We start from the raw sequence: 23,817 nt of genomic DNA on the forward strand, positions 1-23,817 counted from the left end.
TGTGAGGTTGCCTCTGAAAATGAGTCCTATATGTGTTGTTCCTACATCTGATAATTGGTTGATGTGTGAAAGGAGAGTGTGATTAAACTACTATTATTGAGTTATGAGTTGTGGGGCCTTTATGCCGAGTTGTGTTTACGGTCCAGTGCGACCATGGTTGATGAGTTTATGTTGAGTTTGAGATCGGAATTTAGATGGAAGATGATGGTGTTCTCAGATGAGTATTTAGTTGTTATACATTTGTGTTCTCAGGTAGTTATTAGTTGCAGTTAGTTGGGTTAAGAAAAGACGAGTCAAACTTCGGGACGAAGTTTATTTTTAGGAGGGCAGAATGTAACATTCCGTATTGGTTATGATTAATTGATGTGTCAAAAGAGTGTGTTAACCGAGTTAGAAATGCGTGACGTCTGTTGGTACGATATACAATACCCTTTTTAAGTTTGAGTATGGGAGCGAACTTCGGGACGAAGTTCATTTTAAGGGGGGAAGACTGTAATACCCCGTATTTTTATATAATAAAATTAATTAAACGGATATTATTATATATTAATTATTATACAATTTATATTACTAATTAAGTCGGATAAATTATCGAGTCGATAATTGTGATAAGTTATTTTAATTAACTCGCGTTGTATTGATATAAGTTAATTGTGACGGTTTTATAAGAATTCGAATTGTGAGCTAATCAGTTGAGCTGACTCAATAATTGTCCAGCCAATTTGACCTTAATTAATAATAAGTACCATAATCTAATTAATTATTAATACAATACCTAATTAATACCACCTTAATTATGTAATAAACCTTACCTAAATCCTACCACTACTCTAATATTCTAATGGCATGCCATATCCTTCCAAAAACTACCCATTTCCCTTGATAAACAAATGACACGCCTACCATACCATACTTTTCCTTCTTTATTCTTTCTTTACAAAAGGCAAGCATGACTCCTACTCCATCTTCACCAGCTTTCACGCCTACTTTCACGCAATTCGAGGGAGAGAGAGAGAGTGGGTGGTGACGGTGCAGCAGGGAGGAGATAAGGGCGGTGGTCGACGTTCCTAGGTGGCCCTGGTGGCCGTGGTGGTGGCAGGAAATAGGTAAGCAGCTCATCCTTCTCTGTTTTTCGTATTTCAGTCGGGTTTTTGGGGGGGGTTTCGTGTCTTGTTAAGGCTGTGTTAGTAGTTGTTGACAAGGGTAGGGGGAAAGGGTGGTTAGTGACGAGGTCAGGGGTGGTGGTTAGGGTGGTTCCTGGTGGTAATGGTGGCCGTAATAGGCGGCTTTGACAAGGGGTAACAACGAGTTGATGTATGCGCTTTCAGGTGGGTTTTGAGATGGGTAGGTTGGGGTGGCACCACTGTGGACTCGGGGGAGGTCGAAACAGTGGTGCCACGGTGGCTGGGTTCGTGGGCTGACGGAGAGATAAGTCGTGGTGGTAGGAGGGAGTACTGTTGATAACAGTGGCGGCTATGAGGTTGTAAAGATGGGCTTTTGTGGCGGCTGAGTTGCAGACAAGGGGTTTTGGTGGTGGTGGTGCTGACCACCGGCGTGGGTCGACCACGATGGTGGTGGTCGGAGGTGGCCAGGCCAGACCTGGTGTCAGGCCTGGTGGTTGGCGGTGAGGGTTGGTGGTTGTGGGAGGCAGTTGTGTCGAGTGGAAAAGAGTGCGTGCGTAGTCGGTTTGATTCGTTTTCCGAGTTATTTAAATTATCGTATTTAGTAGTTAAATTAACTTCCGAGTTATTTAAAGACGGGTTTTCATAATTAATCGATACAAATTGTTTATTGGTCGTACTTTTAATTAATTAATTTAATTCTCGAGTTGATTAAAATAATTGATGACGGGTTATGTTTGTTTATTAAAGCGGGCTTCTATTAGTTTAATCATTATAATCCGTTAAACGGTCGTATGCTTAATTAATTAATATTTCGAGTTATTTAATTAATTAAGGACGGGTTTTTATTAGTTTAATCGTTATAATTGTTAATGGGACGCATTCTTAATTAATTAATATAATTCCCGTGTCATTAAATAAATGAGTTAAGTTAATGCCCGAGTTAATTAATATAATTAGAGTCGGGATTGTTCAAGTTGTTCAAGTGTTGATTCGTTTCATCATATAATTCATTTAAACCGCTAATTATCGTTTTGGTTTAAGTTCCGAGTTAAGTGAATAAAATAATAATTAATTAACTAGAAACGGGATTTTGAGTCGGGTTGTTAAAAGAGAAAAGTTATTATATGACACATCAATTACTATATCGGGAAAGTTCCATTTTAAGAAATTATACTTTAATAACTGCCTATATTGGGAAGTTGAGTCAAATAGTAATTGGGTTACTTTAGTTACCAGTTTGGCATAAGTTGGTGTCGGGATTGTATTTCGGGAAGACTTCTAATTGAGAGATCTCTATATTTAGTAGTTGGTAATTATAAATAATTGTGCTAGGTGACAGATTCGTGAAGGATCGATAATCAATTCATTGCGTTATTCTGGACTGCTTAATTGGATTTGCTGGCACTTGAGGTAGGGGAACTACACTTGTCTTATTATCGTTATTGATCGAATTGTGTTGACTGGATTTCTGGTTGTCGAGTTATATTATCATTTATATTGGGAAAGGTGATTGACTGATTTGATCGTATTGAGCATGATATCACAACATCGGGTAACTGGCATGATTTTATGATTTATCAGTTCATTGATTTATATATATTGTGTTGCATCAATTTCTTTTGATCATACATATGCATTGGAGTTGGAGGATGGTGGAAGTTATTCAGGGTCTGTGATACGGTGTGGAAGTTATTCAGGGTCTGTGAATATGTGATACGGTGTGGAAGTTATTCAGGGTCTGTGAATATGTGATACGGTGTGGAAGTTATTCAGGGTCTGTGAATATGTGATATGGTGTGGAAGTTATTCAGGGTCTGTGAAACTGTGATATGGTGTGGAAGTTATTCAGGGACTGTGATACGGTGCGGAGATTATTGAGTGCATGCTGGTGATATGGTGAGGTGGAGGATGTGACTAATTGGAAATGGAGTTATGTATTTTGTTGTCGTACTTGTTTTGTTTTCCCTACTCAACCTCGTGGTTGACCCTGTGTATTCGTGAACACCTGTGATGATCCGTTTTATGGGGAGCAGACTTGACAGGTTTAAGAGATAGGACGGGAGCTTGATGGGCGTGAGACACTGGATCAGACGACCTAGTAGCTAGACCATCATCTAGAAGACTTCACTTTTAATTACGTCAGTTCTTGTAATTTAATTTGAAAAGAGGTTTTGTAATAATAAGTTAAAGTATTATATAAATTGCCTTGGAGTTTAATTTGTTATTCACTACCTCGGGAAACCGAGATGGTAACAGTCCGTTTTATTAGAGAATGTCTTGACGAGGACTTCTTTTATAAACCGGGGTGTTACAGAATCAAGTTTTAATCGTACAATTATTTATTCGCGATTTTGGAAGGTACAACGTAAATCAAAACATTAAAATGTGCATTCTATGTTGAATTTTCATACAGTTGTTTGATTAATTCATGAGCCTTAGGAATGTGAAATTATAATGTCGACATGACGATTGTAGCGCACATGTTCAGTGGTTATGTATCTCAACCAGTGATAAAAATTAAAACCTAATTGATAATATTGTTGGCATGATAGTATGAGTGAAATTGAATAGTTTAAATTGATTCTTAATCGAGGGTGAAGTGTTTATACGAGTCCAGTTGTTTACACATATTAATATACATTTGACACGTGGTGATACCTCTGAGTGCTCATCATAATTGCATGGTGGTCGGATACATATAAATATAAAACTATGTTGTCGTATCCTGGTAAAGTTGATGATATTAAAAGTAATTTGGTAAAGTTGATGATATTAAAAGTAACTTGGTAAAGTTGATGGTATTAAAAGTAATTTAATTGTGCTAATATACTCACATGAATAATTACAATAATTATGTTTAAAAGTTTACACATGGATGGTAGTAATGATTGTGTCTAAATGATCACACGTGTAGAGTGTCATCTGAGTTCTAATGTCTTCCATATGAGTTGTGTGCCCATAGTTATAATTATTATCTTCATCGCAATAAATGATTTCAATTGAACCTAAACCTGTGACGCGATAATAAACAGTGTGTTATTTCGTATTGGAAATGATCGTCATTAGATCGTCATAAAATGCTAAAGAGATTCTTGCAATTGTAGGAGTATGATATAAAGGAAATTGTTGATATAATACGACGATTGGTATATCTAGATTCTGGAGTCATCACTATTAATTATATTCTAATAAAGATTGTTCATGATAACTAGGTTGGCAATACTATAATGGGATAACCCTTTTATGATTCACATGACACACATTGGTTTAAATGATAGTTGTTATAGTTACGCTTAATTGAGTCGTGAATATAACTGAGTAAAGAAGTGCAACTAAAATCCTGATGATTGAGGTAATAGTCGCTCATTAGTAAAGATAGGATTTGAAATGAATAAGTGAATCTGTAAGATTATAATATATGAGTCGACGCCCAAGCTTGTTTTGTTGGAAGGAATTGAATTAAGCTACCTGAGTTTGAGTCTCGTAGTAAGTTGTAAAGGAATTCTCTGACGGCTATGTTATACGAAGGATATTAAGAATTTGATCACCGTCCAATATGAAAGTAAAGGTTTTGAAAATGAAGTTAAACTTTGTCATGTAAGTATAAATTCGGAAAGAGAGTTCCAGCAAGTGTCTGGTCGAATGGTTTCATGATCGTTGCTAAGTCTGGAGTAATGAAAGTAGAACGGAGTCACAGGTGGTGGGTCAAGTTAGTCATGTTGTTCGTCCATGTAGCGAATTGGTGGATTATGGTTGGTTACGAATGTCGAAACGGGAAATGTGATTTGGTGATTTAAATGAGTTACGTGTTAACATGGTAAGTTGATATTAGCATGACAGGTAACGAATAATGGTAAAAATTGGTGTCGATAAATACATTAACCTTGCATGTCATTGTGTTGGGTGCAGTTAAACATATTTAATACCAATAACGAAATTTTATGCATGATAGTCTTGTATGTTAACTTCCCAATATCGAGGTTACTCGCTTGTTTGACTCGACCAATATGTTTGTAGAATTTTTCAATCAAGGCGCATTCGTCATTCGTGAATAATTCCTAAACCCTTTGTTAAAAGAATTGAAAATATTTCTGTCACGATAAGTACTGCGAAACTGGTTGTCTTCATTTCTATTGGTGATTCTGTGTCTTGACCTAAATCCGTACAATTAAGCAAAGGAAAGTCAGATTGGACCTATTATGTTATAATTTTTCATAAATCGAGTTATCAAAGTGTTGACCATAATTCTTTTCGCATGTTGATGGATTCCCCGGGGTTTCTAAAGTAGGAGATTACAAGGATTGGTGAGACGAATGATTACTAATGATTTGTACGGGTAACGGTAGCTTCCTCGAGAGAGCTTGCATATAGATTGTCCTTGGTAAGGACTAGTTAACTTAAGCGAAAGTAGAGAACCTTTTATCATTTTTAAGTTGTTAGCAGTAATTTGAGGACATTGTTATGAAGGTTACGGGGACGTAACCATGCTTTTAGTTGGGTAGGATTGTAAAATCTTGATGCTTAATTTGCACTTGTTTGTAGATTATAGTTGATCAAGTTGATGTTTAGTTGTGGGGTACCTATGCAAATGAGTTCTATATGCTTTGTTCCTACTTCGGTTAGTTGGTTGATGTGAAAAAGGAGAGTGTGAATAAACTGCTGGTAATGAGTTATGAGTGGCCTATGAGCCGAGTGATGATTACGGGAGTTATGTTTTCGGTCCAGTGCGACCATGGTTAATGAGTTTATGTTGAGTTTAAGATCGGAATTTAGATGGAAGATGATGGTGCTCTCAGATGAGTATTTAGTTGTTATACATTTGTGTTCTCAGGTAGTTATTAGTTGCAGTTAGTGGGTCAAGAAAAGACGAGTCTAACTTCGGGACGAAGTTTATTTTTAGGAGGGCAGAATGTAACATTCCGTATTTGTTATGATTAATTGATGTGTCAAAAGAGTGTGTTAACCGAGTTAGAAATGCGTGACGTCTGTTGGTACAATATACAATACCCTTTTGAGGTTTGAGTATGGGAGCGAACTTCGGGACGAAGTTCATTTTAAGGGGGGAAGACTGTAATACCCCGTATTTTATATAATAAATTAAATGGATATTATATAATAAATTAAACGGATATTATTATTATATATTAATTATTATACAATTCAGATTACAAATTATATCAAGTTAATGGTGAGTCGATAATTACATCCAACGATCGTAAGTTTACGTTACACATAAGATAATTAAGTAAGGATTACGGGTATTGGTTAAATACAAATAAGAAGGCATGCTTGATTATTTTTATGGAACCTAGACTACCCATACTCCCTTGTTCATGTCAACCCATACTCCAACTCCACGCCTACACCAACTTCTATACAACCATACCCCTTTGTTCCCTTCTTTCTTTTAAACCCGTCAACCCCCACCCTTTTTCCTCCATGTTTTACACACCCCATCTGCGCAAAACGAGAGAGAGAGAGAGAGAGCATAAGCGTTGGTGGTGCAGCAAGGGAGAGCTAGGGCCATGGTCGACCTCCGGTGGCAACCCTGGCGGCTATTATGGCGGCGGAAAAAGGTAAGACTCAACCCCTTTCCCTCTGTTTCGAATCTCTAGCTGTTTTATGGGAGGTTGCGTGTCTGTTGTAGTTGTTTCCGTTAGTTGTTGTCGGGGTTTAGGGAAAGTATGGTATGGGACGAGTGGCATGGTGGTTGTTGGGGTGGTTATGGGTGGTGGTAGTGGCAGAGAGAGGTGGCTGCGACAAGGGTAGTACACGGGTAATTCGAATGCGGGTTTACATGCGAATTAGAGGGTTAGGCTTGGGGTGGCGCCACCATTGACTAGGGTGAGGTCGAGCTGGCGGCGCCACTGTACCTGGGTGCACTGTTTGACGATGAACAGGTGGGTGGTGGCTTGGCAAAGGTTAGGGGTGAGCTGCGGTGGTTGCAGGTCGAGAAACAAGGAGTGTTTAGTGAGGCACGGCTGTGAACCAGGCCAAAGGAAGGCCGTGGTTCACCTCGCCGGCGGCCGTCGACCCCAGTGGGGGTGGCCGTTAGTGACGGGGGCAAAGTGGGTGTTTGGGATGGCGGTTGACACGGCCTTGTGGTGGCCGGCGGTGGTGCGTGGGTGAGAGTGAAGGGGTAGCGATGAAGACGGGTTATTTTAGTGTTTGAATCGGGATTTTGGTCATTGTTTAATCACTGGAATTCGTTAAGTTATCGTACGCTTAATTAATTAATTTAATTCCGAGTTGTTAATTAATTAAAGACGGGTTGTGAGTTGTTCAAGAACTAACTCGGGTTCCTCTTAATCGAATAATCTGTTTAATCTTTTAAATATCATATTAGCTATTTAATTCAATTCCCGAGTATTAAAATAATTAAAGACATATCTTGAGTAGGGAATGTTTGAGTTGTTCGAGGTTGGATTCGGGTTTTCTTAAAATAAGTATAATTCGTTTAAATTATTGGGTTGGTTTAAGTTCCGAGTTAATTAAAATAAAATAATAATTTATTTACTAGAAACGAGATTTTGAGACGGGTGTGTTAAAATGAAAAGGTTACTATATCGGGAATGTTCCACTTTAAGAGATTATACTTTAATAACTTCCATTTTGGGAAGTTGGGTCAAATACTAATCGGGTTATTTTAATTATCAGTCGGACATAAGTTGGTGTCGGGATTATATTTCGAGAAGACTTCTAATTGAGAGATCTCCATATTTAGTAGTTAGTAATTATAAATATTATAATTGTTTTAGGTGGCGGATTCGTGAAGGATCGATAATCAATTCTTTGCTTTATTTCGATTTCGCTTAATTGGATTCATTGGCACTTGAGGTAGGGGAAATACACTTGTCCTAATATCGTTGTTGTTGAATTGTGTTGGTTGGATTCGTGGTTGATTTACGTTATCATTTATATTCGGAAAGGTGATTGATTTGAATTGATCATATCGAGTATGATAGTACAATATCGGATAACTGGCATGATTTTACGATTCATCATTTAATTGATTTATATAACGTGTTGCATCAATTTCTTTTGAGCATTCATATGCATTAGAGTTGGAGGATGTTGTGTGACATGGCGTGGAGGTTATTCAGGGTCTTGTGATACGGTATGGAGATTATTCAGGGTCTTGTGATACGGTATGGAGGTTATTCAGGGTCTTGTGATACGGTATGGAGGTTATTCAGGGTCTTGTGATACGGTATGGAGATTATTCAGGGTCTTGTGATACGGTATGGAGATTATTCAGGGTCTTGTGATACGGTGCGGAGATTATTCAGGGTCTTGTGATATGGTGCGGAGATTATTCAGGGTCTGCGATACGGTGTGGAGATTATTCAGGGTCTGTGATACGAAGAGGTGGAGTATGTGACGAATCGGAAATAAAGTTATGCATTTTATTGTCGTACTTATTATGTTTTCCCTACTCAACCTCGTGGTTGACCCTGTGTATTCGTGAACACCTGTGATGATCCGTTTTATGGGGAGCAGACTTGACAGGTTTAAGAGATAGGACGGGAGCGTGATGGGCGTGAGACATTGGATCAGACGACTTAGTAGCTAGATCATCATTTAGAAGACTTTCACTTTTATTTTGTCAGTTCTTGTAATCGAGTTGAAAAGAGGTTTGTAATAATTAAGTTAAAATATTATATAAGTGCCTTGGAGTTTAATTTGTTATTCACTACCTCGGGAAACCGAGATGGTAACAGTCCGTTTTATTAGAGAATGTCTTGACGAGGACTTCTTTTATAAACCGGGGTGTTACACTTTATTTCATGGTGTTGTTTCTTTGTTAATAATGTAGTGCTTTGCTTGGATATGGGTCTCAATACTTGTTTACCTTATGGGTTGTATGGTCTTGGCTATTCAGAAGTGTAGACACCCATGATTGGGATTGAGGGGATGTTAAATGGGAGTGAGTCAATGGGTTTCTATGGATAAAGGGGCAAGAGTTGATAATGCGTGATGAGTGAAGGTTGCATCTTGAGAGTATAAAGGTGAAACATGTGTTTTATTGGGATTCATGCAAGTTTATTCGTTTGATGTGGATTTGAGTCGTGTTTGTAGGCAAGCATATGATGTCATGAAGGAGAGAGTTATTTGGTAGATGGGGTGTTATTGGTCTAAATTTTTGGAAAAGATAGTTACTAGTTTAGAGTCGATAAAGTGGTGATGTAAGTATTGTGAATAAGGGAATCAACTTTTGAGGAAGGAATCTATTATGCTAAGTAGTAATGTTTCGCTATTAAGGAAGTATTATTTTGTGATTCAAGACTATTGATGTGATGTTGTGGATAGTTTATGCCGGAAATTGGGAGAACAAAAAAGTGAGCTTTGCTTACGTGAGGTGTCTTGGGTTGACTAAGATGAGTACATGAGGTAATTTATGGATAATGAGTGATGTGTAATCAAGGTTGAGTATTTGTTGATGGTTTGGACTTATGGATTGCATGTTGAAAGATGTTGTAAGTGAACATGATGTGAAAATTATAGTTGGCAAATAGTTGGGGTTTGAATTGTGGAATAATGAGAAATAAATTGAGGTACCTAAGCATAGAATGAGGCGATATCTTGGGTTGTTCATAGTTGTGGGAATATGTAAATTGAGTTCAAGGATTGATGAGAATTGAAAAGAAGGTAACTAGATAGAACTCGAGGTGATCAATTAGATTGGACGGTGAAAGTTATCTAACAAAAGTCGTAGTAAGAAGTGAATGACGAGACTCTAAGAAATCTAATGTACACGTTTGATAGGGTAATTGATGATTGTACTTTGAAAGTCGGTTTTCGGGGAATGGTAAATTGTGTTATTAAGCTAGTTGATCATTGAGGTTATATAGGGTAATAGTTTAATATAAGTATGCATGACGTGTGAAAGTAACGTAGTTGGTAAAATTCTTTCCTATGAGCGGTAGTATAGATGTTGCTTGTAAAGTTGCCTCCCAATCTTTGAGTGAAGCATCCACGGCATAAATTGTGATCTTCTTGTAGTGTCCATGTGAGGATCTAGAATGATGGCTTTAGGCCAAGAGTTCGTCTATTAGCGTTGGTGTGATAAAATAGGAAAGTTTGGCTCAGACTTTGAGAAGGAAAACCTCATGCCCAAGTGACACTCGACCGAGTACACCATATACTCGACCGAGTGGCCGCCTACTCGGCCGAGTGGGCTCCAATACTCGACCGAGTGGTCTGGTTTGACTCTTGTTTTTGTCGATACTCGACCTAGTAAGGGGTGTATACCCTTATTTTCGAAATTTATATTGGTTGGTTTTTTTCAGATAAATATGTTGACCCCATATGAATGAGACCTTGTGAATTGTTTAAGTTTGATCATCTTGAGTGGCATGTTGCAATTAAATGGAAATCGTGATTTAACATGAGTAATTGGATGACAAAGGAGGTGATAATATTATTGGATATGTGTTAATCGACGTGATTTTGTTTTGTTGTGTAAAAGTAAGATGAAACATGCAAGTTATGTGTCGCATAGTGGTCTTTGCATGATAGTAATAGTGACCTTTCGTATAAGCGGAAAGTGATGATGGATGAGAACGGATATGGAAGCATGTGTGTGATCACGTGGTGGATTTGACACGGTATATGCGTGGCATGATGTCCGGAATTGGGAATGTTAATCATGTTGAGTCACATTATAAGAATTTTGCATGAATTTATTGTTTCCTAGAGTCCGCGTATTGGTGTTTTGTTGTGCATACATGTTTATGTATGAGGATTGACGGGATATAGATACGTAGTAATAATCAATGATACCCGAGATAGATATGGTTACATATAACCAACATGAATTTATAAAACTTAAATTGAAACTGTGGGTTTCACCTGACGCTTGACTTTTGGGAGGCTGGTAGATGGGGGGTTTATATCGATGGAATTATAACTACACGAGATCTGATTATGGATTTGAAATAGGTAAGAGAGAGTGTTGAACCTGAAACATAAACATTTGTGAAATTTGGTAATGAGCGTATGAGAACACATTATGCGGTTTGACAGTTGAACTTAGGGACGAAGTTCTCTTTTAGGGACAGTGAATGTAACAATTCCGAAAATAAGGAAAGAGAAAGTACAAAATGTGAGAAAGTAGTGAGAATTGAGTGAAGAACTTTAGGATGAGTGCGATATTTAGAAAGAGCGTATACGGTTGATAGACATATGAGGTGCGAGAGAATGCATGAGATTTGTGGAAATGAGAGAGTGAGGTGAACTTCGGGGACGAAGTTCTTTTTAAGGGGGGAGATTGTAATAGTCCGTATTTTATAATTATATAATAATAATATTATGTTATATTTTATACGAATTGTGTTTGAGACGGAATAATGAAATAATCATAATCATAATCATAATAATAATAATAATAATAATAATAATAATAATAATAATAATAATAATAATAATAATAATAAGAATAATAATAATAATAATAATAATAATAATAATAATAATAATAATAATAATAACAACAACAATAACAATAACAACAATAACAATAACAATAATAACAATAATAACAATAACAACAACAACAACAATAATAATAATAATAATAATAATAATAATAATAATAATAATAATAATAATAATAATAATAATAATAATAATAATAATAATAATAATAATAATAATAATAATAATAATAATAATAATAATAATAATAATAATAATAATAATAATAATAATAATAATAATAATAATAATAATAATAATAATAATAATAATAATAATAATAATAATAATAATAATAATAATAATAATAATAATAATAATAATAATAATAATAATAATAATAATAATAATAATAATAATAATAATAATAATAATAATAATAATAATAATAATAATAATAATAATAATAATAATAGATCCGGTATTATCATGCGGGAAAGGAGGTTGATATCGGTTCGGTTGATGGACATGGTGGCTCTCTTCGTCCTGCGGATTTATTGCTTTATTCTTGGGACGGGGGCGTGATGTGTGCGTTGACTTGACAGGTTCTTCTCCTTTGACTCGGGATCGGGATGACGGATTTTGTGCATGACCGGGTTGTCGCCGATCTTTGCTCGGCGAAAGTGTGCTAAGTATGGGGATTTTGTGCGCGGTAGCGGTTATGGTTTCCTTCCTTTCTCTTTCTCTTCACTTGGGAGTCTGGGTTCGGATCTTTGTTGCATTGCTCAAGCGGATCCGAAATTCTCGGTATCTCGGGATGCGGGGGCTCGGGTGGTCGCTTACATTTTTACTAGACTTAGCTTTGCTATTGCTAAGGGTGTGGGAGCCCAGATTGTCTCTCGGCTCCCCACCAATTTCATGTAAACTTTTATTTTTCTTTTAATGAAAGCTGCGCGAATCCTTCATAATAATAATAGTAGTAGTAGTAGTAGTAGTAGTAGTAGTAGTAGTAGTAGTAGTAGTAGTAGTAGTAATAATAATAATAATAATAATAATAATAATAATAATAATAATAATAATAATAATAATAGTACTAATAATAGTACTAATAATAATAGTACTAATAATAATAGTACTAATAATAATAGTACTAATAATAATAGTAATAATAATAATAGTAATAGTAATAATAGTAATAATAATAATAATAATAATAATAATAATAATAATAATAATAATAATAATAATAATAATAATAATAATAATAATACGATATACTATACGGGCCGTATATATCGCACTCACCTTATATATACCCTACCTTATCCACCCCAACCCTTATCCTTTTGTAATCTCACAAAATTCACAAATATGAGATAAGAGAGATAAGAGAGAAAAGAGAGAAGGAGAGATCAGAAGGAAGATGAAGATTTTGTCCCTCCGCCTCGAGATCGTAAGGTAAGACCGTCTCACTAGCTTATATATTATTTTAAGTGACCCACCTCGACCTTGACCACCTTGGGACTGATCTTGACCGGCCATTGACGCACCGTTGACCACCCAATGCGGGTTTGACCGAGTCTTATAACATGTTTAGTGTGCTGTTTTTATACCGTCTTAAGAAGGATTTTTAACCCTCTTTCCTTGGTTGTTATGGGCTGACCTTGAGTGGGTTTTATCGAGGGTTGAGTGGGGGTTGTAGCGGTGGTGATGGGTGGTGGAATGGGTGGTGTTAGGTGGTCGAAATGGGGGTCAAAGGGAGTTATATAGGTTGCTTGTTTGTGTTGTGTTTGTTGTTGTTTTCTTGATGACGGCTGCCATGGTTGTAGCCGTGGTGATTGCTGGTGGCGACAAGGGTCAGGGACACCCTGTGGTGGTTGGCGGCGGCTGGTGGTGGCAGTGGTTTGATCGTTTGTGTTGTTGTTCATGTTGGTGTCAGTGTTGTTGATTGTTGTTGGTAGGGAGAGCCGTGGTGGATGTCATTGCGGGCCGTGGCCATCATGGTTGGCGGCGGTGGTCCACGGTGGTAGGTGGTGGTTGGCCATAGGTTATGGGTTGTTTGAACGGGTTTTGAATAGCTTAAGACAGGTTTTTAATTAATTAATTAATTTAATTCGTATATAATTTAATTAGATTAGATTAGTTATTTATTTTATTTAATTATTATATTTAGGTGACGGCTTTATGAAGCGGTATTACTAGTGGATTTGGGTTTGCTTATGGAGCTTGCGAAAAGGTAGGTTTATTCTACTCAGTTTCGATAATGTGTCTATTTGTTAAATGAGTTGTTTGTCATTAATTGCATTTAATGAGTCGGTAATTGGCATATTATACGACATCTTGCATTTATTGTGTTTGTCATGTATATTGGTGGATATTGCGGTGTTGGTTGATTACTTGTTCTATGCAGACGGAAGGCGGTTGGGAGACCGTCTTCCGCTTGAGTCGCCTATTGGGTTTTCCCACCCCAATAGGAATTTGCACATTAATGACTTGAGTTTGGAGGGACGCGTGTGGTGAGGCACGACGTCTGGCATGGGACCTGATTTGCTCTTAGGCCCTGTACCACCGACATGTTCGGAGTACCTTGTGTGATTGTGGTGTCGTGGACGTGTTCCTGGCACCACTGGTTGTGGGTACGTCTGGGCGTGTCCCGGTACCGGCGTGATGGTTGGATAATTGTGTGTCATTCATATCATGGTCATATTGTTGACTCACGCACTTTAGTTGTGTCACACTTTCATTTATCGTTACTGACGTTTCTGTGTCTGTGTCTTTGTCACCTATATCTTTTGGGGTGGCCTGTGTCGATCCATATGATATTCTTTGGTTATATGGGGAGCAGGTTAAGTACAGGTTTGTTTGTTGACGTGATCGGGATTCGGGCCGCGCTACGGACTTTAGAGTCGAGTACATAGTCACTAAGTAGATGGCATAGTCATAGACGAGTTTTATTTCCTTTATTAGTTTACGTTTGTAATAACTAAACTTGTTATTTATTTAATAAAGTTTCTTAATTGTAATTCCGATTTCACTACCTCGGGAAACCGAAACGGTAACGCTCCAATTATCTTGGCCGGATAATCGGGGTGTTATAAATATACTTCCTTTAATTCTACTAGATATCATCCATGAGAATCAGGGGGCTTTTTTTAAAGGTAGGTCAATTCTGGAGAATTTTCTTATCTGCCATGATATTGTACAAATGTATAATAGAACTGATGTGTCTTCCAAATGTCCGTTCAAAATTGATTAACAAAAAGCTTATGACTTTGTGGAATGGACTTTTGGTTCGGTTTCAAACTCGTCGTCAAAAGCTACCAACCAAAACAATATTTATAACTTCACAAACTACTCTTAGTAAAGAGGTTAGTAAAGGTCGGATCCCAAGGGGCGAGTATCGATGTAGGATTCTCAATTGCAAGTAGCTATGTCTAAGGGTGTCACAATTTGGGTTGAGGTAGGAGATAAACTAAACTAATCAACAAGATGAAAGTAAAGTAATGAAATCAAAACAAGGCAATTAAAAGGGGTTGTAAACAATTGATTAAAGGCACTAGGGTGTCATGGGTTCATAGGGGATTCATGGGAGTTGATCATACAAACATGTTCTCAATTATATAGCAAGCACTTATTGTTTTGATGGGATCAAGTTAGTGTATATCTTACAATCCCTAAGAAGGCTTGGGTCCCGGAGCCGAATCGATTAGATTGTACAACACCTCCAAGTCGACTTAATCCTTCCTATCCAACTATATGCGTGGTCTAATGAGGCTCGAGTTGTTGTATAAGCTTACAAGCCTCATTGAAAAGATAGGTGATGGGTAAAAAATGCAAGGATTTATAGGCTCGCATTTCATCAAACATAATATGTGCATATGTTGGAATCACAACAAGCAAGCAATTTAATTATGAAAACATATTAGATTAAGCATGAATCAATCCCCATGTTTGTTTCCCCTAATTCCCCATTAACCCTAGTTAAGGAAACTACTCACTCATGATCAAGTTTAGCATGCTAATAAAGTTGTCAATCATACTACCAAAGCAAAACATGATGAATAAATGAAAGTGATTAACAATAATTAAACAAGATTAAGAGAGAATAATACCTATGAAGATAATTCCAAATAATAAAGCAAAGAATAATAGAAGTACTTGATGATTGATGGAAGGTTGTCAATCCTCCAAATAAAGCCAAATAATCTTCTAATTACCCAAAATAAAGGAAGAACAATAGAGAAATTAAGGAAAGCTTAAGAAGTGACTAATATTGAGAAATTGTATTACAACTAAATTAAGATAATTAAGAATAGATTAAGAGAACATAATAGTTGATTAAGGAAGGATGCTAATCTAAGTAGTACAAAGGGGTATTTATACTAAAGATTAGGTAAAAGAACTAGGGTTACTAAGGGCTTAAATGACTATTAAGACCTTAAGAAAAGTTGAGGAAATGCTACTTCCGAGGGAAATGAGCGGATCCTCCTTACTAGTCCTGCCTCGGTCCGCTTGTCCCGTGGTATGGCACGGGTTGTTCTGCCTTGTGATCCGCTCGGATCCTAGGGAAGACGCTCGGGTTCTGGCTTCTCAAGCCGCTCGTCCTGGGAGTAAGACGCCCGGATCCTGGTGTTCTGGGATGCTCGGTTCGTGCTCCATCTGCTCGAATTCCTGGACAGACTGCTTCTCTTCTTTTCGTCCTTAACAATCCACAAGGATCATGTCGGGGATGCAAGGATCCTTTCATCATTGCCCATTTCACTTTATTATCTACTTAGAACTCTAGTGTTGGTCTTCTCTTTGATGCTTGGTCATTAGATGCGATCCATTTAGCTCCATTTCGCCTCATAAATTTAAGGTTATCAATCCTTTCCTACCAAGGAGAAAAAAACCTCAAAGAATATGCAAAATGGGAAACTAAAGATAGTAAATGACCCAAATAAGTGCTATAAAGCATAGGAACAAGGTTAATTCGGGGACTAAATGTGCTCAAATATGAGTCACATCAAACATTCCAAAACTGAACCTTTGCTCGTCCCGAGTAAAGAGGTGACTAAGACTAGGACCCTTATTTAAACTAACCTACTAATATAACCGATATGAGACAATTAGAGGGTCTCACTCGGCCCCTTCAGCTCACAACAAGACAACCATGATTTAGGATGCTTTCTTGCAAGGCAAGGTGGGGCTTGGCAAAATGGCGATACATCCAAGCATTAAGCACACAAAAGCAAGTAATGGATGCATCTACAAAAATGAATAGCCACTTTCCTCATCTAAGTGGTGGAAATTATCTACAAGGGAAGCAATCTAAGGGTACACATTCCATTATAGATACGGTTTCTTCAAACTACTAAGCCTAGAAGGATACCAATAAATCACCTCCAAGTTGTGTCAAGCTAGGGTATCTTTGTCCTCAATCATTAAATGCTTTCGTCAAGAGTAGTATCCCTATGGTGTTAGAAACACTGGAGGATCGCGGAATTCCCCTTCTTGCCTAGACAAGAAGAAGGATCGTCCCCTCTCTACCATGCACAAAAGTGGATTCTATAGATAAAGGGATAAATGTATTTTGAGTTTCATATGGGAGTTTGCTTTTGATGTTGTTGTTATTCCCCCCAATTTCTTGTGGCATTTGATATTTTTGAGAAGAATTCCTTTTTGCCATTTCTTGATATTTGGCATTTGATGCTTGACAATTTTAACTTTTTGCATTTTTGAACATTTTCAAAGTCATCCAATTAGTAACGAGGGTGCTTATATTTGAAGCGTAGGGATTCTTATTTTTGTAATCCTCTTTTCTTTGATGCATTTTGCAAAATTTTTTATTTTTCATTTCAATGCTTGAACTCAATTTGATACTTTTTGTGCCCTTTCCCTTTTGTTAACAAAATGTGATGGATGTGGAAGATGGTTGCATGGTTTCAGGGGTCACCTTGGAATAAACGGTAGCCAAGGAGTTATCACATCACAATGTACTCTTGACTAAGTCTTAATTCATGGGTCAAAGGATAGTTGAATGACACATCCTAGGGTGTTTTAGAAGCATTCTAATGAGCAAAATCTTAATAAGAAAAAGTATCTAAAAGGGCCTTATATACACATGTCAAGTTTCCTAAATAGATGTTTTCACAAAAATTTTATAAAATGCAACTACATGCCATGATGCAACTATCATTTATACAACCTAATGCATATGTTTCTACCAACTAGTATGCTATATAAGCTAAATGCAACTCCTAAAATCACATTGGTGTATACCACATCAATCAAAATAAAGCCACATAGTCATTAACATAGAGAGGAAAAATGAGATTGGAAAGATCATATCATGCGGTCTTCATAATCCTCGTGCCTCGGATGTGGCGTAGTCGATGAATGTGAAAAAAAGATAGACAAACAAACAAACAAGTATATACAAAATATACAATCTACACTATAAAGGAATGAACATGATTTTGGGTTTTCAAATTTTAAATTTTTATGGTTTTTGTTTTTGTGAAATAAAGGAAACATGCTTTTGTATTTTTCAAAAATTTTCAATTTTTATCATTTTTGATTTAAAAAGTCAAGTTAGAATTTCCCATCCCCACACTAGTATGGGCATTGTCCTCAATGGCCAAAACGATAGGAAATTATGCAAGCGAAATGAGAATGTATGATTTCTACACTAATATGCAAACTATATGACATATATACAAGTGATGCATTCTAAAAAACACTATATGATGCATGATTTTATTGGTTGGAGAGCTAATTTAGATTAACTCCCAATGCTTGTGCTTGAACTTCCCCAAACCAAGTAAGACACTATTTCTAGTGTAAAAATGGGGGAGTTCATGCACAATTAATTCAATGCATGAAACTAATTGTCATTTTGGATTTTCAAAAGTGGGAACAAAATGAGACACCTCAATGGAACCGAGGTGGGAGTCCTCTAAGTGTTGCTAAGACTCAAAACAAATGATCAAGATTAAAAATTTGAAATAAGAGACATAAACAAAGCTAAGAGGAGGTGTTGGAAACTCACAATGGATTGTGCCATCCTCCAAAAGCTTGGCAATCCTCAATTGTCGCTCATTGCGACATCCTCATCACTATCATTGCTATCATCATTAACTTCCTCATTATCATCTTCATCATCTACCTCCATGGACCCAGAGGCTTGACCATCTTTATCATCACTTGAGCCTTGCACTTCTTCCTCATGGAAAGAGTCACTACCTTTCCCGTCATCAACAACAATCTCCTTCCCCTTAGCAACTTCACTATCCATGTTGGCATCTCTAGAATCATTTAGGAAGAATACCTCCCTATCCGCCCAACTAGGCAAAGAACATGTAGGATCAAGTAGTCCTTGCCTATCTAAATGAAGGAGGGGCGGATATTGAGCTCGGTAAGCATTGACCCGATCCTCATGAGCTTCCTTATGCATATGTTGCAATAGTTGAGTCAAGTAGTCATTGCCTACCTCGACATTAGTGCCAATTGGAGTGAATTCATGATAAGAAAATGGATATGGTGGAGTCACAATAGAGGAGGAGGAGGGCTCGGCATGTGATTCCCTATGTTGCTTCATAATCATCTCGGCTTCATCGGAGACGGGTAGTAGGTAGCTTGGACTTCGGACATTGATGCGGCATATCTTGCTAGGCAAGATGAAGGACTTAGATTCTTTAGTGAGCCACTCATACCTGTTGTTAAGATTATCATTCTTGACCCATTGAAACTTGTTGATCATAGTGGTCAAATCAAGAAGGTTGCCTCCTTTAACCGGTTTGTATGTCTTGTCTTTGTTAAAATCCGGGTTAAAGTGTTTGGCTAACCATGTTACTAAGCCTCCGTTGACGATAAAAGCCGCTCCTTCTTTACCATTGTCAATTTCAAGCCACCGATCAAGTAAGAGTTGAAGTATGTTGTATTTCTTGGTGAACTTTTTATTCATATTCATGGTAGTTTCAAGGTAGACAAAATCGAGCTCGGTAAGGTGATTGGTGCCTTTTCTTGCAATTAAAGTGTTTCCCACAAACTTGTGTCATACCCTTATACCCGGATGGTCGATATATAGAACATGGCACTCCCGGAAAGACTCAAAATTTCGCCTGGTGATCGCTTTCCAAAGGGGTGCGACATCATATTGTGAAGGATTTTTTTTCTCATAATGATAATGTTCTTCAAGACCAAACACTTTGCCAAACTCACTCATAGACATTCGTCTATCCTTGTTTTCAAGGCGGAATTCAGCATTTTTCCGAGTATCTACCTTAGTCACCTTCAAGGAGCTTATGAACTCCATGGTAAGGGAAGGATAAGTCAATTCTTGCATTTCAAAGAGGGTAAGCAATTTCATGGACTCAAAAAATGTCTTAGTTCTCCCAAGCACACCCATTTTGTCTAAGGCATCTTGACATATGAATTTGGTAGAAATAATGGTATTTCTAGTAAGGGATACAAATGCTTTCCTATGAGAATCGTTTATGAAAGTTACCTCCAGATAATCTTGCAATTGTTCTATGACTGGAGTAGGTGTAGCTTCCACCATAGGAGTAGCAATTTCTTAAATCTCCACCCTTAGTTGATGCACTACCATAGCCTTTGAGGCAAGAAGAGCTTATTGCCTTTTGGATAGATTTGAGGTTGTGGGTGACTTATTTCCATCTTTTGTTCTTGCCATGTTGTTCTCCTTGTCAAACTTGTATCAACAAACCAATATTGTGCTTGAATGCTCCTTGTTTCCTCAAGCTTCAATCAATTCCCAATCGATTTTAAGATTTTCGAAATTGTGCTCAAACCCTAGAAAATCGATTCAATTTGTGAGGATTTTGATGTTTGGGTGGTCTTTTGTTGATAAAGGAGTAGTTTAATCTTGATTTTAGGAAGTTTTGTTTTGATTTGGGTGAATTTGGTTGAGGATTTGTGTTTTGTTGATGAGGGGATTGAGGGTTTTGAGGGAGAAAGGGTGTGTTTTTGTGTTTGTATAAGAAAGAAATGAATTGGGGAAGGAGGGTGAATCCCGTGTTATGGCTAAGTAGCAGCATGGAACGAGCGTCTTGGACTGGGGACGCTCGGATCCTCAGTCAGTAAGTTAGGAATTTCTAACCCGTGCTAGGACGCGCGGATTCTGCTGGAGACGAGCGAATCTTTTCTCTGGGGACGCTCGCCTTCTACAGGGGATGCTCGGATTTATAGTCAGTGTGAACTTTAAGTTTTTGCACATGCCAGGACACGCAGATCCTTGCCAAGCCGAGCGGCTTCCAGACTGGGACGAGCGTCTTCAATATAATCTGCTCAGATTTTGCAACAGACCCAATTCTTCAATCTCAGCACTCCCAAGACCCACTTCCTAGAACCAGGACGCTCGGATCATAGTCAGCTCAAGCGGATTCCCCCTGGGACGCTTGGGTTCTCCTCTGCACCCACGCGTTCAGTTCCACCCGTGGGGATCTTCATTTCCCGTTTCATTCTTTCTTCATTCCTTTGTTCAACATTATGGGTGCACTTCTAAGGCTCGGTTAGCCTAGGCATTTGCTATCCCCACACTAGATCAAACACTACACATCAAAACACATTAAAATCCCTCCCTCACTTTCTCTCATTATGAAAATCTTGATCAAAGTATAAAATTGCAAATCCAAAATTGACAAAAATGCAATACAAGAAGTAAAATGTAAGTTAAGGGTTAGAATATTTACAAATGGTGGTTTAGGGAGGACTCCACCAAACTCTCACTCTTGAATGAGATGTCAAGGGGGCATAGCCAAGGTATTGTTGATGTTGCTCAACACCTTGTAGAAGTAGTCAAAGGCTTGTTCATTTTCATTATAAAGATCTTCAATAGACCTTTGCTCATTGTGTTCCTCATGGTGGTGACTCGAATCAAGATGGTCACCAAAGCCTTGGTCTAAGGTCATAGCATTGCCAATATAGGGATTGACCAATCCATCGAATTCGTCATCCCATAGACCACACACTTCATCTATTTGCTCCCCAATGGTATCATGAGTTGACAAGAGCAACTCCTCTTTCTTGTTGTCATGGCCAATGAGGCCTTCTTCCTTTCTTGTCATGATTGGTAGTGAGCTATTCAAACTCTCATTGTTGTTGGAATTCCCTTGATCTCCGGATAGAGCATCTTCAGTGTTATCCACTTTCTTCTTCCATATGGGCGGTGATTCTTTACCTATAGCTTGATCTTTGCATTGAGATGCTAACCTCTTCCTATCACTTTCTCGGCTATAATGGTCCATCATGAAACATGGCTCATGTAGTCGGGGAGCTCTCATTGTCTTGTCAAGATTAAAAGTAATTGTCTCATCCCCCAGTTCAAGTGTTAGCTCTCCATGTTTCACATCAATTACCGCTACCACGGTGTGCAAGAAAGGTCTTCCTAAAATGATAGGAATGTTGGAATCCTCCTCCATGTCTACAATGACAAAGTCTACCGGGATGAAGAACTTGCCAATTCTCATGGACACATCCTCCCATATCCCTAAAGGTATCTTTGTTAATCGATCCGCCATTTAAAGCGTAATGTTGGTGCACTTGAGTTCTCCCATTCCTAGCCTCTTGCACACTGAGTATGGCATGGCACTTACACTTGCTCTAAGGTCACATAATGCTTTGTTAATTGTAGTGTCGCCAATGGTGCATAAAATGGAGAGACTTCCCGGATTTTTGAGTTTTGGAGGGGAATTACCTTGTAGATTAGCACTACTAACTTTGGTAAAGGCAATAGTCTCTAGCTTCCGGATGGATTTCTTCTTGGTAAGAATGTCTTTCATGTATTTTGCATAGGCTGGAACATGATTGATAATTCCGTGAATCGGATTGAGACTTCTAAGTTCTTAACAATCTCCATGAACTTTCCAACTTGTTCATCAAACTTAGGTTTAGCTTGACGACTTGGGAATGGAAGTCTAATCACAATAGGCTCTTTTTCTTTAGCCTTTTCTTCATTCTTCTTCTTTGAAACTTCATTGGTGGTGGGTTCTTCTTCCTTAGAGTTCTCCACAACTCTTTACTTGTCACTAGCATTCTTAACATCTCCATCGATTGTTGGCTTCTTTAGCCCCTCATATCTTGTACCACTCCTCAAATAGATGTCACTCACCGTCTCATGTCTTGGAGGATTACTTTGAGGTGGTAATTGCCCCTTTTGTCTTTTAGAGTTAGAAGATGCTAATTGAGTCATTTGAATTTCTAGCATCTTGGTGTGGGCTAGTAAGTTGTTGATGGTGATGTCTTTGGCTTGGCTATCTTTTTGCATTTGGGTGAAAAATTCTTGTTGATTCTTTTGCATTTGGAGGACCGCTGTTTGAACATCAAAGCTTTGGTCATTGGATTGATTATAAGAAGGTTGATTTTGATAACTTTGGCTTTGATTGTAAAAGGGTCTTTGAGCTTGGTTTCTCATTGGAGGTGGGGTGTATGTTGGTTGAGGGTTGTAAACATTTTCGCTTTTGTATGAGAGATTTGGATGGAATTTGGTATTCTCATTGTAATGGTTGGAATAAGGGGTGCCACTCTTGTATGCTTGGAAAGCATTCACTTGTTCACTTGTTTCCCTACATTCACTTTGGTCATGTCCTAAAGTTCCACAATTCTCACATACTCCACTTGGAATTGAGGATGATGCCACCATAGCATTAACATGTTGTTTGAGTTATCTGGAAGCTTCATCAACCTTAGCCATGGCCTTCTCAAACTTCAAATTGATGGTGTCAATATGTGCACTTAGTTGAGCACCCAATTGAGTGATGGAATCTATCTCATGCCTTCCTCCTCTAGTAGCCTTTCGAGGTCTACTATATTGTGAATTATGAACCGTCATCTCTTCGATTTTGGCCCATGTTTGATTGTCATCAACTTCGGTGAACATTCCATTGGACCCCATATTGATAATGTTACGGGAGTCTACATATAGACCATTCCAAAATTGTTGCACAAGGAACCACTCGTTAAGTCTATGGTGTGGACAAGAACAACAAGTGTCCTTAAATCTCTCCCATGCTTCATACAATGATTCCTCATCTCTTTGCTTAAACCCGGTGATTTGGGCTCTCACATATTGGTCTTCTCTGGAGGATAGAATTTCTTGTAGAAAGCAAGTGCCAACTTCTTCCATGAGTCAATACTAAGGGTAGCCTTGTCTAGGCTCTTCAACCATTGCTTTGCGATACCGATCAAAGAAAAAGGAAATAATACCCATCGGATTTGTTCTTGAGTAACTCCGGTTTGAGAAATCGCATCACAATAGTCACAAAAAGTCTCCATATGT

The 23,817-nt window shown here is 37.8% G+C and overlaps 1 long non-coding RNA gene and 1 other non-coding gene across 2 annotated transcripts; both read left to right on the forward strand.

The window, feature by feature from the left end:
- The first annotated feature begins 636 nt into the window (after positions 1-636).
- LOC141647814 (uncharacterized) lies at positions 637-3,438 on the forward strand. The gene is made up of 3 exons (XR_012545851.1): positions 637-1,106; positions 2,457-2,534; positions 3,158-3,438. It is a non-coding gene; the product is annotated as an uncharacterized LOC141647814 (long non-coding RNA).
- Positions 3,439-23,499: 20,061 nt separating this feature from the next.
- Positions 23,500-23,606, forward strand: LOC141650227 (small nucleolar RNA R71). The gene has a single exon (XR_012546273.1). It is a non-coding gene; the product is annotated as a small nucleolar RNA R71 (small nucleolar RNA).
- The last annotated feature ends 211 nt before the right edge of the window (positions 23,607-23,817 follow it).

Source organism: Silene latifolia, chromosome 3 (assembly GCF_048544455.1).
Source record: "Silene latifolia isolate original U9 population chromosome 3, ASM4854445v1, whole genome shotgun sequence".
NCBI lineage: Eukaryota > Viridiplantae > Streptophyta > Magnoliopsida > Caryophyllales > Caryophyllaceae > Silene > Silene latifolia.